Source organism: Pristiophorus japonicus, unplaced genomic scaffold, assembly GCF_044704955.1.
Source record: "Pristiophorus japonicus isolate sPriJap1 unplaced genomic scaffold, sPriJap1.hap1 HAP1_SCAFFOLD_42, whole genome shotgun sequence".
In the NCBI taxonomy this organism is placed as follows: domain Eukaryota; kingdom Metazoa; phylum Chordata; class Chondrichthyes; family Pristiophoridae; genus Pristiophorus; species Pristiophorus japonicus.
In genome coordinates, this window is record NW_027254090.1 from 5,376,353 (window position 1) to 5,392,669 (window position 16,317).

Consider the following 16,317-nt stretch of genomic DNA (forward strand, 5'->3'; position numbering starts at 1 on the left):
ATTCGGCCCTTCTAGCCTGCACCGCCATTCAATGAGTTCATGGCTGAACATGCAACTTCAGTACCCCATTCCAGCTTTCTCACCATACCCCTTGATTCCCCTAGTAGTAAGGACTTCATCTAACTCCTTTTTGAATATATTTAGTGAATTGGCCTCAACAACTTTCTGTGGTAGAGAATTCCACAGGTTCACCACTCTCTGGGTGAAGAAATTCCTCCTCATCTCAGTCCTAAATGGCTTCCCCCTTATCCTTAGACTGTGTCCCCTGGTTCTGGACTTCCCCAACATTGGGAACATTCTTCCTGCATCTAACCTGTCTAACCCCGTCAGAATTTTAAACGTTTCTATGAGGTCCCCTCTCATTCTTCTGAACCCAGTGAATACAAGCCCAGTTGATCCAGTCTTTCTTGATAGGTCAGTCCCGCCATCCCGGGAATCAGTCTGGTGAACCTTCGCTGCACTCCCTCAATAGCAAGAATGTCCTTCCTCAGGTTAGGAGACCAAAACTGTACACAATACTCCAGGTGTGGCCTCACCAAGGCCCTGTACAATTGTAGCAACACCTCCCTGCCCTTGTACTCAAATCCCCTCGCTATGAAGGCCAACATGCCATTTGCTTTCTTAACCGCCTGCTGTACCTGCATGCCAACCTTCAATGACTGATGTACCATGACACCCAGGTCTCGTTGCACCTCTCCTTTTCCTAATCTGTCACCATTCAGATAATAGTCTGTCTCTCTGTTTTTACCACCAAAGTGGATAACCTCACATTTATCCACATTATACTTCATCTGCCATGCATTTGCCCACTCACCTAACCTATCCAAGTCGCTCTGCAGCCTCATAGAATCCTCCTTGCAGCTCACACTGCCACCCAACTTAGTGTCATGCGCAAATTTAGAGATACTACATTTAATCCCCTCGTCTAAATCATTAATGTACAGTGTAAACAGCTGGGGCCCCAGCACAGAACCTTGCGGTACCCCACTAGTCACTGCCTGCCATTCTGAAAAGTCCCCATTTACTCCTACTCATTGCTTCCTGTCTGACAACCAGTTCTCAATCCATGTCAGCACACTACCCCCAATCCCATGTGCTTTAACTTTGCACATTAATCTCTTGTGTGGGACCTTGTCGAAAGCCTTCTGAAAGTCCAAATATACCACATCGACTGGTTCTCCCTTGTCCACTCTGCTGGAAACATCCTCAAAAAATTCCAGAAGATTTGTCAAGCATGATTTCCCTTTCACAAATCCATGCTGACTTGGACCTATCATATTACCGCTTTCCAAATGCACTGCGATGACATCCTTAATAATTGATTCCATCATTTTACCCACTACCGATGTCAGGCTGACCGGTCTGTAATTCCCTGTTTTCTCTCTCCCTCCTTTTTTAAAAAGTGGGGTTACATTGGCTACCCTCCACTCGATAGGAACTGATCCAGAGTCAATGGAATGTTGGAACATGACTGTCAATGCATCCACTATTTCCAAGGCCACCTCCTGAAGTACTCTGGGATGCAGTCCATCAGGCCCTGGGGATTTATCGGCCTTCAATCCCATCAATTTCCCCAACACAATTTCCCGACTAATAAGGATTTCCCTCAGTTCCTCCTCCTTACTAGACCCTCCGACCCCTTTTATATCCGGAAGGTTGTTTGTGTCCTCCTCAGTGAATACCGAACCAAAGTACTTGTTCAATTGGTCCGCCATTTCTTTGTTCCCCGTTATGACTTCCCCTGATTCTGACTGTAGGGGACCTACGTTTGTCTTTACTAACCTTTTTCTCTTTACATATCTATAGAAACTTTTGCAATCCGTCTTAATGTTCCCTGCAAGCTTCCTCTCGTACTCCATTTTCCCTGCCCTAATCAAATCCTTTGTCCTCCTCTGCTGAGTTCTAAATTTCTCCCAGTTCCCGGGTTCTCTGTTATTTCTGGCCAATTTGTATGCCACTTCCTTGGCTTTAATGCTATCCCTGATTTCCCTTGATAGCCACGGTTGAGCCACCTTCCCTTTTTTATTTTTACGACAGACAGGAATGTACAATTGTTGTAGTTCATCCATGCGGTCTCTAAATGTCTGCCATTGCCCATCCACAGTCAACCCCTTCAGTATCATTCGCCAATCTATCCTAGCCTATTCACGCCTCATACCTTCAAAGTTACCCTTCTTTAAGTTCTGGTCCATGGTCTCTGAATTAACTGTTTCATTCTCCATCCTAATGCAGAATTCCACCATATTATGGTCACTCTTCCTCAAGGGGCCTCGCACAACGAGATTGCTAATTAATCCTCTCTCCTTACACAACACCCAGTCTAAGATGGCCTCCCCCCTAGTTGGTTCCTCGACATATTGGTCTAAAAAACCATCCCTTATGCACTCCAGGAAATCCTCCTCTACCGTATTGCTTCCAGTTTAGTTAACCCAATCTATGTGCATATTAAAGTCACCCATTATAACTGCTGCACCTTTATTGCACGCACCCCTAATTTCATGTTTGATGCCCTCCCCAACATCACTACTACTGTTTGGAGGTCTGTACACAACTCCCACTAACGTTTTTTGTCCTTTGGTATTCTGCAGCTCTACCCATATAGATTCCACATCATCCAAGCTAATGTCCTTCCGAACTATTGCCTTAATTTGCTCCTTAACCAGCAATGCTACCCCACCTCCTTTTCCTTTTATTCTATCTTTCCTGAATGTTGAATACCCCTGGATGTTGACTTCCCAGCCCTGATCATCCTGTAGCCACGTCTCCGTAATCCCATTCACATCATATTTGTTAACATCTATTTGCACAGTTAATTCATCCACTTTATTGCGGATACTCATTGCATTAAGACACAAAGCCTTCAGGCTTGTTCTTTTAACACCCTTTGTTCTTTTAGAATTTTGCTGTACAGTGGCCCTTTTTGTTCTTTGCCTTGGGTTTCTCTGCCCTCCACTTTTCCTCATCTCCTTTCTGTCTTTTGCTTTTGCCTCCTTTTTGTTTCCCTCTGTCTCCCTGCATTGGTTCCCATCCCCCTGCCATATCAGTTTAAATCCTCCCCAATAGCACTAGCAAACAGTCGCCCGAGGACATTGGTTCCGGTCCTGCCCAGGTGCATACCGTCCGGTTTGTACTGGTCCCACCTCCCCCAGAACCGGTTCCAATGCCCCAGGAATTTGAATCCCTCCCTGTTGCACCACTGCTCAAGCCAGGTATTCATCTGCGCTATCCTGCGATTCCTACTCTGACTATCACGTGGCACTGGTAGCAATCCCGAGATTACTACTTTTGAGGTCCTACTTTTTAATTTAGCTCCTAGCTGCTTAAATTCGTTTCGTAGGACCTCATCCCTCTTTTTACCTATGTCGCTGGTACCAATGTGCACCACGACAACTGGCTGTTCTCCCTCCCTTTTTAGAATGTCCTGCACCCGCTCCGAGACATCCTTGACCCTTGGACCAGGGAGGCAACATACCATCCTGGAGTCTCGGTTGCGGCCGCAGAAACGCCTATCTTTTCCCCTCACCATTGAATCCCCAATCACTATTGCTCTCCCACTCTTTTTCCTGCCCTCCTGTGCAGCAGAGCCAGCCACGGTGCCATGAACTTGGCTGCTGCTGCCCTCCCCTGATGAGTCATCCCCCTCAACAGTACTCAAAGCAGTGTATCTGTTTTGCAGGGGGATGACCGCCATCCCGGGAATCAGTCTGGTGAACCTTCACGGTACTCCCTCAATAGCAAGAATGTCCTTCCTGAATTTATGAGACTAAAACTGTACACAATACTCCAGGTTCGGCCTCACCAAGGCCCTGTACATCTGTAGTAACACCTCCCTGCCCCGATACATAAATCCCCTCGGTATGAAGGCCAACATGCCATTTGCTTTCTTAACCACCTGCTGTACCTGCATGCCAACCTTCAATGACTGATGTACCATGACACCCAGGTCTCATTGCACCTCCCCTTTTCCTAATCTGTCACCATTCAGATAATAGTCTGTCTCTCTGTTTTTACCACCAAAGTGGATAACCTCACATTTATCCACACCATACTTCATCTGCCATGCATTTGCCCACGCATGACATGCAAAGCAGGGAAAGTAATGTCGAAAATGGGGCTGTATAAAATTAATGTGAATATTTTTCTGCCTGACACGGTTTTGGAAGCAGATTTAAAATTAACTTTCCAAAGGGAAATATAGTTGAATAAGAAACATTTGCAGGGTGCTGGGGAATGGGACTAATTGGAAATTTCTTTCACAGAGCCAGCACAGGTAACAACATAAGAAATCGGAGCAGTAGTAGGCCATACTGCTCCTCAAGCCTGCTCCACCATTCAATAAGATCATGACTCATCGTCGATCTCAACTCCACTTTCCCGCTCGATCTCCCGATCCCTTGATTCCCCGAGACTCCAAAAATCTATCTAACGCAGCCTTGAATATATTCAGAGACTCAGCATCCGCAGGCCTGTGGAGCAGAGAATTCCACAGATTCATAACCCTCTGAGTGAAGAAATTCCTCCTCATCTCTGTCTTAAATGGCCGACCCCTTACCCTGAGACTGTGCCCCCTGGTTCTAGATACTCCAACCCGGGGGAAACAACCTCTCAGCATCTACCCTGTCAATCCCCTTCAGAATATTGTGTGTTTCTATGAGATCACCTCTCATTCTTCTAAACTACCGGAGAGTATAGTCCCATTCTACCGAATCTCTCAACTTAAGACAGTCCTCTCATCCCAGGAATCAATCTGGTGAATCTCTGTTGTACCGCCTCCCCGGCAAGTACATCCTTCCTCAGATAAGGAGACCAAAACTGTGTGCAGTACTCCAGGTGTGGTCTCACCAGGGCCCTGTACAATTGTAGCAAGACTTCCTTACTCTTGTACTGTGGGCTATATATTCGGTACTATGGGGCAACTGCAAACAGTGCTCCCTGGCAGTCTAGTGGTTAGGGTTTGGTGCTCTCATTGCTGTGGTCAGTGTTTGATTTTCGGTCAGGGAAAGCGTTGTTACAGAGCAAGTTGATTAAAAATAATTCAAGTCGGTGAAATATTGAATAATTGTTTCAATCAGCATTAATGCACCCACATGTATTGCACACTGAAGGAAATACAAATATGTTTGCCCAGCGACTGTTGAATTTTAATAACTTTTTATACAACCTTAGAATCAGCAGAAAAACAGGATATTCGGCCATAGTACTTATCTAAGGAAGGATATATTTGCCTTGGAGATGGTGCAACAGAGGTTCAACAGATTGATTCCTGGGATGAGAGGGCTGTCCTATGATAAGAGATTGTGTAGAATATGCCGATACTCTCTGGAGTTTCGAAGAATGGGAGGTGATCACGTTGAAACGGACAATATTCTGAAGGGGATTGACAGAATAGATGTTGACAAGCCCGGCTAGCTCAGTCGGTAGAGCATGAGACTCTTAATTCCAGGGCCGTGGGTTTGAGCCCCATGTTAGTCAATTACTGTTCCTTAATATTTATGTTGCTTTCACGGAAAAACATCATTAATGAACCCATAATCTTCTATTATTTAGAGATATTTAGAGGGCACCTTTCAATGCTTCACAAAACCATTCCTTTCGCTGCAGCCACCCGGGATCGTTTCCCGGTTTGCGAAGTAAATTTGATATCACCGTTTGGAATTGAAGTGGAGTAATTTTTTGAAGTTCGATGGATGTCCCAAAGCACTTCAGAGTGGTGTCAAAACAAATGAGTTTGTAATTAAAAACACTGAATGTCAGTAGTGGGATTCAAATCTACACCGCCAGAGGAGACTTCTACCTGAATGTAGCACTTTAGCCCGCTCAGCCATCCTGACTGTTGCATGGTTCAGTTACAAGTTATTACTCAGGAAAGTTTCAGAACGGGCGCTTGTTCAGTGTTTCTGGAAGGCCCAGTGATCGGGATATCCTCTCCCCCGGGGTTTTCTTGAGCCTGTGCTCGGTGCACGAGGAGCTTTGGCCAGGGTCCGAGGTAGTTTGCATCCCAGGGATGGACAATAACCTTCTGAGCTCTGGAACTGGGGAAGAGCGAATAATTAATGAGTTGTTTGTGGGTTTCAAATGCAACTTAGATCTGATGGTATAAACCGATAGTGTTGTTTCGCAGAATGAAAGAAATGCGAACAGAGACAATCGAAATTTCAAAAACTGAACTTTAATAATTAGTGAAACTTTAACCCTTGATGAAGTTTTATCCCCGATCTGATTTTACACACTCTCTATTTGAGTAGATTAGTTTTAAAATGTTCATTGCTCATGCGACAATGTATCCCGGACAGCTTTTGTTCAATTTTATTGCAGACAAGTTTTTGCTTCACAAATAATGTTTCTGAACAGGCTCGAAACAGAGACCTTTCGCGTGTGAGGCAAACATGATAACCGCTACTCTACGGAAACTGCTGCTTAGCACAGTGCCCAGAGAGAAGTGTTCAGCAACAAGCTGAAATGCTCAATCCCTCTCTCTGCAAAACGTTCCTTTCACAAACATTTCTCTGAACGGAACTGCACCAAACAACAATGTTCTCCTTTCAAAGTCATTAAACTCCCCAATTTCCACATCTGCAATTTTAAGGACAAGGACTGAAAGCGCTTTGCGATCAGAAAATTGCAGGAAACCCCTGTGGTTAATGAAAGGGCTTTTGATGGTTGATTTCCGTACACACCTTGTGTTATGTATTTAACCCTTGGCGATCTGTATCACACCACCACCAGAGGGCCTACCTGTTGGAGTCCCAACGGATTCCAGCATCCATTGGGAGCACGGTATAGAAGCACTGTGGAGTTTTATTAAAGGAGCTAATGTCATACTTACTCATTGTTCACAGGACTCAGTTTCATTCTTTATTATGAGCGTATCAATTGGCGACGAGACAACGAACAACCACGCGAAAATGCAAGAAACAGTTGGTATAACTTGATAACAGCACAGTTGGCAATGGTTGCGGAATATATTCGTGCAGCCAAAACGCACAATGACAACCTGGAACTGCACGGCACCGAATCCTCAGGGAAAAACAATTAAAGGCTTTGTCCCTGAATGGGCTACGATCCACCAACCTTGCAGTTAATAGCTGAACGCACTAATCCATTGCACCACAGCGACTGATAGATGCACATATTGCAAGACATCCCTGTGACATCGTCACAGAACACAGCACACACAGCTTCCTAACATGCAGGCTGCTCTCTCGGAACTCTCCGGAAAGAGCCTGTTCTGTTTCCTGATTAACTATACAGTTGCAGAACACAATACGTCCACATCCACAGTGTGGAGCTACAAATATTACATGCTTCCAAACATTACAATCCAAAACTAGGGTGTCAGTCAGTTAAAGCTTCAGATTGCTCTGACCGGGATGGAACTTGTCCACTCTCAGTTGTACTTCTCCCAAATAAAGGGTGGGACATTCATTGTGGATGTGTGGAAGTAGTCTGGTCCCGCACACTGCAGACACTTCCATGTCACCGCCAACCAGCTCTCCCACAACCGGTGTGATCGACCTTCCAGTCTTCCGGTGCCTTGTCTGTGAAGAAGTATTCTGATTGTCCCGAAGCCGGTATCCTTTGTCATCAATAGGGTTTTAAGTTGTTTCGGTAATTTTTACCTGCTGGACAGTCGAGGCACAAATTGTAGAGTGGAAAACTCACGTGGACCCCGGTTTTCTAGTGGTTGATTTTCCTGATTGGTTTTTTGAAATTCTTTTCTCCGATGTCGTGATGTCTCTTCCTGTGTTATCTCGCCGTTTGCTCTCGATCTTGATCTTGTTGTTCCAAAGTAATGGTCAGAAAAATAGGTTACTCTTGGTACGATAGGCTCCCAGTTATTCTCTGAGAGGCTGCTTAATCTTCGTGCCAAATCTAACGTTTCTTTTGTTTAAGTTTTGCTGCCCATTGATTTAAGTGGTCTTCTTTGTATAAGTTTTGGCGGACTAGCTAACTGAGACTTGATTAAATGTATTAATCTGGTGTTGATAGACTTTGGGATGGTGATACTCCTTATTTATGAACTGATGAACTCTTGTCCATTGTAATAGCACTGCTTTGGCTTCGGGAAGTCAGAGCTGAGCCAGATATTTCTATACATGTTGAAAATGTGTTGGAATATGGATGTGATATTTGGATCCTGTGGGTGGGGTGGATAATGTTTCTTCCGTGGTCGATTGTTTAAATGCTAATGTTTTCTGAGGGCCTGACTATGGTTAAAGAGCTCCCCCAGACAAACTGATGAGCTACAATATCCAAACTCTAAATCCCACCCCTCTGTCACTGCAGCTTTTCCCCACAGGCCCAAACATGCCTTTTAAAATCCCAAACTTGGTTAAGAATTGTAGATTCCTTCCATATGCTTTTTAGAATCCCAAACTTTATGTTTAATAGGCCTAAATCGAATTTCCTTTTCAGTGAGTCCAAACACTGGTGGATCCATGAATTTTGGAATCTACATTGGCAGTCCCTCGGAATCGAGGAAGACTTGCTTCCACTCGTAAAGTGAGTTCTTTGGTGGCTGAACAGTTCAATACTAGAGCCACAGACCCTATCACAGGTGGGACAGATAGTCGTTGAGGGAAGGGATGGGTGGGACAGGTTCTGCTGTCTACACTTGATTTCTGCATGCACTCGGCGTTGAGACTCGAGGTGCTCAGCGCCCTCTCGGATGCACTTCCTCCACTTAGGGTGGTCTTGGGTCAGGGACTCATGGGTGTCAGTGGGGATGTTGCACTTTATCAGGGAGGCTTTGAGTGTGTCCTTGTAGAATTCTGCTGCCCACTTTGGCTCGTTTGCCATGAAGGAGTTCCGAGTAGAGCACTTGCTTTGGGAGTCTCGTGTCTGGCATGCGCACTATGTGGCCTGCCCAGCGGAGCTGATCGAGTGTGGTCAGTGCTTCAAAGCTGGGGATGTTAGCCTGAATAAGGCCGTTGATGTTGGTGCGTCTGTCCTCCCAGGGGATTTGTAGGATCTTGCGGAGACATCGTTGGTGATATTTCTACAGCAACTTGAGGTGTCGACTGTACATGGTCCATGTCTCTGAGCCTTACAGGAGGGCAGATATTACTACAGCCCTGTAGACCATGAGACTGGTAGCAGTTTTGAGGGCCTGGTCTTCAAACACTCTTTTCCTCAAGCGGCCGAAGGCTGCACTTGCGCATGGAGGCCGTGTTGAATCTCGTCGTTGATGCCTGCTCTTGTTGATAGGAGGCTCCCGAGATATGGGAAGTGGTCCATGGTGTCCAGGGCCGCGCCGTCGATCTTGATGACTGGGGGACAGTGCTGTGCGGTGAGGACAGGCTGGTGGAGGACATTTGTCTTAAGGATGTTTAGCGTAAGGCCCATGCTTTCATACGCCTCAGTAAATACGTCGACTATGTCCTGGAATTCAGCCTCTGTATGTGCGCGGACGCAGGCCTTGGTGAGGCCTCACCTGGAATATTGTGTACAGTTTTGGTTTCCTAATCTGAGGAAGGACATTCTTGCTATTGAGGGAGTGCAGCGAAGGTTCACCAGACTGATTCCCGGGAGGGCAGGACTGACATGTAAAGAAAGACTGGATCAACTAGACTTTTCTTCACTGGAATTTAGAAGAATGAGAAGGGATCGCATAGAACATATACAGGTCTGATGGGATTGGACAGGTTAGAGGCAGGAAGTATGTTCCCGATGTTGGGGAAGTCCAGAACCAGGGGTCACAGTCTAAGGACAAGGGGTAAGCCATTTAGGACCGAGATGAGGGAAAACTTCTTCACTCAGAGAATTCTGAACCTGTGGAATTCTCTACCACAGAAAGTTGTTGAGGCCAGTTCGTTAGATATATTCAAAAGGGAGTTAAATGTGGCCATTACGGCTCAAGGTATCAAAGGTATGGAGAGAAAGCAGGAAAGGGGTACTGAGGTGAATGATCAGCCATGATCATATTGAATGGTGGTGCAGGCTCGAAGGGCCGAATGGCCTAATCCTGCACCTGTTTTCTATGTTTTTATGTTTCTATGTTTCTATGCAAAGCACAGAAAAAAATGGTTGAAGTATCGAGCATGCCTCAGTTAGCATTTCTTTCATTGTGCAAAAGAAGTTGACGGGTTAATTAATGATGCAATCCCGTGAAAGCAACACAAAAGTTGAACAAAAAAACACACGGTGACTGGCAGGTGAGCGCTGCTTCTGACACCCGGTGGGAATGGGCGGGGATTTTAAAGCCCCTTGTATTGTGAAACCTTCATATAGTCAAACATTTCCGATGTGCTGTATCGACCTCGTGGCGCAACGGTAGCGCGTCTGACCCCAGATCACGTTGAGGTCACTGTTCTTCAGGGTAATTCGGGAATTTATATTTTCTTTGCTGTTTGGCAATAACCAGACCCTTGCTCCAAGGTCTGTCTCACTGTTTCCCCGGTGTCAGACAGAGATACGCCTGCTGCCCTCATTTATTTCATGTGACAGGACACAAAAGTTCAAAATAAACCTGCAGTTGGCCACATACAGCATTAAATAGTCAGGATGGCCGAGCGGTCTCAGGTTCTGTGTTTAGGTCGCAGTATCGTCTGGAGGTGTGGGTTCACATCACACTTCTGACACTTCCTGTTTTTAATCATGAAGTGAAACTCATTGTTTGACACCACGACCAACGCCTTAAAAGTGGGATTTTGCAGTCCACCTGCTCGCTTAACATTTCCGTCTGACCTGGTGCTGAAAGTGGAGATGTTTCCGCAGTGTAGCGGTTAACACGTTCGCCTCACACGCGAAAGCTCACCAGGCGGGATTATTTTCTGGAGCTTTCTCCTCATGCATGCTCAGGGGCGAGTTTGTTCTCCTGTGAAATGTCGTAAGATCATAAGCATGTAAGGATTAGGGGCCGGAGCAGGCCATTCGGCCCCTCGAGCCTGGTCCACCATTCAAGAAGAGCCTGGCAGTTCCTCAACAGCAAGTTTAAACATCTGGGGCGGAGCTGTAATCAACGACAAAAAGGTACATTTTGCAGAAGCCCAGCTAACTCAGTCAGTCGATCATGAGATACTAAATCTCAGGGTCAGAGGTGCAAGCCCACGTTTGGTGATTATTTTTCATCGAATTATATAATCAGAAGTTTACAGCACGGAAGGAGGCCATTTCGGCCCATCGTGACCGTGCCGGCCAATAACAGGCTCTCCAGACGAATCCCACTTTCCAGCTCTCGGTCCATAACCCTGCAGGTTACTACACTTCAGGTGCACATCCAAGCACTTTTTAAATGTGGTGAGAGTTTCTGCCTCTCCCACCCTTTCAGGCAGTGAGTTCCAGACCCACACAAACATCTGCGTGAAGAAATTTCCCCTCAAATCCCCTCTACACCTTCTACCAATGACTTAAAATTTATGCCCCATTGTTGTTGACCCCTCTGCTAAGGGAAATGGGCCCATTCTATCCACTATATCAAGGCCCCTCATAATTGTATACACTTCAATGATGCCTCCCCTCAGCCCACTTTGTTCCAAGAAAAAAAAAACCAGCCTATCCAATCTGTCCTCATAGCTAAGATTCTCCACTCCCGATAACATCCTCGAAATCTCCTCTGTAAGTCTCCAGTGCAATCACAGTCTTCTTCCTGTAAAGTGGTGACGAGAACTGCACGCAGTACTCCAGCTGTGGCCTAACCAGTGTTTTATATTCAAGCATAATCCACCTGCTCTCTTATTCTATGCCTCGGCTAAAAAAGGCCAGCATTCTGTATGTCTTCTTAACCAGCTTATCCACCTTGCCTGCTACCTTAAGGGATCTGTGGACATGCACTCCCAGGTCACTTTGTTCCTCTACAATTCTCAATGTCCTACCATTTAATGTTTAAGCTCTTTCTATTGTGTCTGTAAGCACTCAAGTAATGACTCCATGAGGCAAGGTAGTGTACTTGAACTGTGGTGACCTTAGTCCATTTATTGCAGCTCCTGAGTGAGGGTACAGTATGGTGAGCTCCGTTTTATACCTGGTTACCTGTCGTGTACAGGTGACCCCGAGATCTCCACCAGTTGCACCCTCTGTTGGTACAGGCATAGTGTACACAGTGTGAAGGTACATCCAGTAGTCTTCTGTAACTGTACATTGAGTGTACAGGGAGTATACCTATATTAAACAGACACAACATCACTCTCCCCTAAGTCTTGTGCCACTTGCCTTTGCATTGTGTGCTCTGGCCCGAGACTTGAGTGCCCAAAGACCTTGCACCTTGTCTATGCTTTGGCTTGGTTCTCTCCCTGTGGACCAACAAGTCCTTATTACCACGACATTGGGAAATGTTCAGCAGTGGATGGTTGGAGGTTGCAGTGGGTGTTGAGTGGGTTCTGGGTGTGATCCATGTGTGTCCATGGCTGCATACATCCATTCCCCCCCACCCCACCCCCCCATACATAGACCCTGTGTGTGGCTCAACACCTGCATGTGCAGGCCTGTACAGACAGAAAGAACAAAAAAACATCGGATTAGTTACATCACTGTTTGGGTTCTGCAGTAGTGGAACAAGTACATTTTACAGGTAAGTTACATACGTGGTATCACAGTCTTGCCCCTGGGTTGTGTAGGTGCAGGTGGGTGAGGACACTAGTTCCAGAGTAACCAGACTGTGTCCAGGTTGTCTGATGGCGGCGCTGTGTCCCCTGCCAGCTGGGTGGGCTCAGATCGCTCACCTGGCTGAGTCTCAGAGCCTTTGCCATTGCCTAGTGGTAGGCAGAGCCACAGGAGTGTGTGGCCTCCCTGTCCTCCTTTGAAGGCTGCGGTGTTTCCCTGCTGCTCTTCAGCGATAGTGGGAGCCTGCTCATCCCAGGTCCCGTTGGGAGGGCAGGAGGGTGATATCCGCTCGCTCCCAGTACTGGCCCTGCTGGCCAGAGAGTTGGAGCCGAACTGGGGCAGGGTACCGGTAGTGGTGCCTTTGCCATCCGCTGATCACTGGCCCTGCAGCTGGTATGCTCCCTCTGTGTGTGGCCACACTCCCTGGGGTATCACATTGGTCCCGGAGGGGCAGGCTACATGGTCGCTGGACCTGGGTGCTGACGGGAGGTTGCCCTTGGTTTTGTCGGCATGCTTGTAAATCCTAGCATCGCACGTCATCACTTCGATTACTCTCACAATAGATTGGTTCTGATCGCAATCGCCCGACTTATCATGATTAGTTACATTTACAAACTTGAAATTGTCAGTTACATCTTTTACATATGTATCACCATCATCGCTGTATAAAAAGTGGAACTGTCCCTTTAATTGTGATGGGTTGCCGGTCTCCTTTTAGAGGGTCTTGCAATCTTTACCCCAATCCGGTTCGCCGTTCGGCATCACGTGTTGCTCCCTTGTGGTCTGGCTGCCACCATCTTGACTTCAGGCCCTTCACCTCGTGGTTTGGACGCCATCTTCTTTCTCTCCATGAGGTCGGCTGCAGTGATCCTTTTCTCCCCAGGTTCTGCCATGGAAGGCGGGAAGTTACCTTCTGCGTGAATTTTCTTCCTCTGGAGTCCTGCCATTGGAGCCTGGAAGGTGAGGTCTGGTCGTTTGGGCTGGATCATCTCGCCGTTGGGTTGAGCGGTCTGTGTCGTTACCTCACAGTCGAGTTGGGTGGTTGTTTTTTCAGGTGTTGTGCTGGATCCAACTTCGGGGTCATGGGGGATGTCGATCGCTGGAGGTTGGAGTTATTCCCAGCTCCAAGTGACCTTTTTCATCCACCTTCTTCCTAATAGCTTTGGACCATCACCAGCAATGATCCACAAAGGTAACCTGTGCATCCCGCCGCCATGGGACACCTGGACATCCATGCTGCCAACGACTGGGATGTATCGTTTGTGTAGGTGAGCAGTTTCACTTCGATCGGGATCATTTTAGGTCGTTCGATTGGATTGTCCCAGAGTTTCTCAAAGGCTGCCTGATTCATCAGTGACTGGCTCGCCCCTGTGTCCTCCTCCATCGTGACTGGAACATAGTTGATTTCAACTTCCATTTTCAACGGGGAACTCTCGGTGGTGCAGGTAAACACTCCGTACACCTCATTGTCGCTGGACTCCGGATGATCGGCCAACTCTTCATCGACTCGGTGAGTACGATTTCTCTTGCATATTCGCTGGAGGTGGCCCTTCATGTTACAGCCTTTGCAAGTATAGTCTTTATAGCGGCACTGGTGGGCCCTGTGATTTCCTCCACAGCGCCAGCATGGGGTTGGCCGGTTGGCCCCATGTGGCGGACTCAGGATTGTGGGACTCGGGGTTCTGTTCTCTCTTCCCTGAGAGAGACTGCTAGCAGCAGCCCTGCCTCTAAAAGGCAACTTTCGGTTCACAGTACTTGCTGGGTTAGAGTCCTGGGGCTGGGACATCCACTTGGAATCACAGGCCGAGATCATGAACGCCTGGCTCACGTTAATTGCCTTCTGCAGGGTGACCGTGGTGTCCGCAGAGAGCAGCCTGTAGAGAAGGCCCTCGTGACCGATTCCAATAACAAAGATGTCCCTTCGTGCTTCGGTGAGTTGTTCATTGAAATTTACGAGGGGTCCCAGAGGAGCCCTGATATTGCTCGCATATTTTGAAATTGCATCGAACTTTTGCAAAGAAGGACTTGCATATCTGCAGCGCCGTTCAGGAACTCATGACGCCCCAAAGCGCTTTACAGCCATTGAGTTATGTTTGAAGTGTTGCAGTTTGGGGAAAGATGTGCCCAAATCACCAAACATGAACCTCAACTCTTTGCGAATGAGTTCGGTGCAAATAATCAGGTGCCTCAGGGACTTGGACTTTCTTTGAATGAGTTCTGCTTGTACCTGTATTCAAGCTTGAAACAGCAACTGGGCTTCCATCTCACGGGAGCAGCGTGTCGTGGTTAGCGAGTAGGTGACGAGGTTTGGGGTTGATGTACGTCACTTTCAATCTTTGAAATTTCACCAAGCGAAGATATGATGAATCCAACTGTCCCTGTCAGCATTTTGTTCGGGTTTAATCACAGGAATATCCGCAGTCAGGGGCTGAAAAGGAATTCAAACGTAATACCGGCTTCGGGACAATCAGAATACTTCGTCATCGACAAGGCACCGGAAGGCTGGAAGGTAGATCACAGCGGTTGTGGGAGAGCTGGTTGGCGGTGACATGGAAGTGTCTGCAGTGTGCGGGACCAGACTGCTTCCACACATCCACAATGAATGTCCCACCCTTTATTTGGGAAAAGTACAACTGAGAGTGGACAAGTTCCATCCCGGTCGGAGCAATCTGAAGCTTTAACTGACTGACACTCTGGTTTTGGATGTCTTGCACCTTATACTTCCATCAGTCTCTGTGGCGCAATGGGTTAGCGCGTTCGGCTGTTAACCGAAAGGTTGGTGGTTCAAGCCCACCCAGGGACGAAGTGTTTAACTGTTTTTCCCCGAGTATTCGGTGCCGCACAGTCCCAGGTTGTCATTGTGTGTTTTGGCTGCATGAATCGATTCCGCAAATGTTGCCAGCAGTGCTGTTATCCAATTAGTTCCCACTCCAATATTTTATGAGCATTCAGTTCAAGTAAAACGATAACAATTTTTTACATGGATCATGTTCCTCCATCCAGCCCATTAGAAATAAATAATGTTATTGGGTTTAAAGAAACTGGTGGAAATTGAATCTATTGATACATATGTAGAACTGGAACTTCGGTCTCAAGTGCTCTTCCTGTCAAGAATAGACAGACACACAATCAATGGTTTACAACTGAGTCATAAACAATTACAATTTTAAACCATTCTCATACAGCATGTAAATGAGATAGGGATAAAACTTCATCACATATAAAGAGAAAATGAATGATTGAGGATACACTGTTCCTCAGTAATTATATTAATATTTATTTCATTCTGAAGAAGGTTATCGGCTAATTAACGGTGATTAAAAGAATCCTTACTTTTGCACGTTGGCTGCATGTCGTCAATTTTATCAGGTTTTGAATTTAAAAATGGGTTACAATGCTGGTTGAATACATGACCCCAAAGTCTTTTTGGGATCACAGGTTGAGTCTCTCTGGTGGTTTACGCTCTCTTGTAGAGCACCTGAGTTGGGGCTCCGGTTGTTGGGCGCTGGCCTGTGTGTCTGCTGTTTGCGGTGCCTCAGGCCTATCCGGACTGCCCACAGTGACTGGGCTCTCCTCCCTTTGGTTCTTGTGTTCGGTCAACTGTGCTGGAGTGAACTCTATATCATGTTCTTCCTCTGCTTCTTCTATGGGGTTGCTGAACCGCCTTTTTGTTTGATCCACGTGTTTGCGGCAGATTTGTCCATTGGTAAGTTTAACTACCAGAATCCTATTGCCCTCTTTTGCAATCACAGTGCCTGCGAGCCATTTAGGCCCTGC

General features: G+C 46.7%; 1 non-coding gene across 1 annotated transcript; it reads left to right on the forward strand.

The window, feature by feature from the left end:
- The first annotated feature begins 15,269 nt into the window (after positions 1-15,269).
- trnan-guu (transfer RNA asparagine (anticodon GUU)) lies at positions 15,270-15,343 on the forward strand. The gene has a single exon. It is a non-coding gene; the product is annotated as a tRNA-Asn (tRNA).
- The last annotated feature ends 974 nt before the right edge of the window (positions 15,344-16,317 follow it).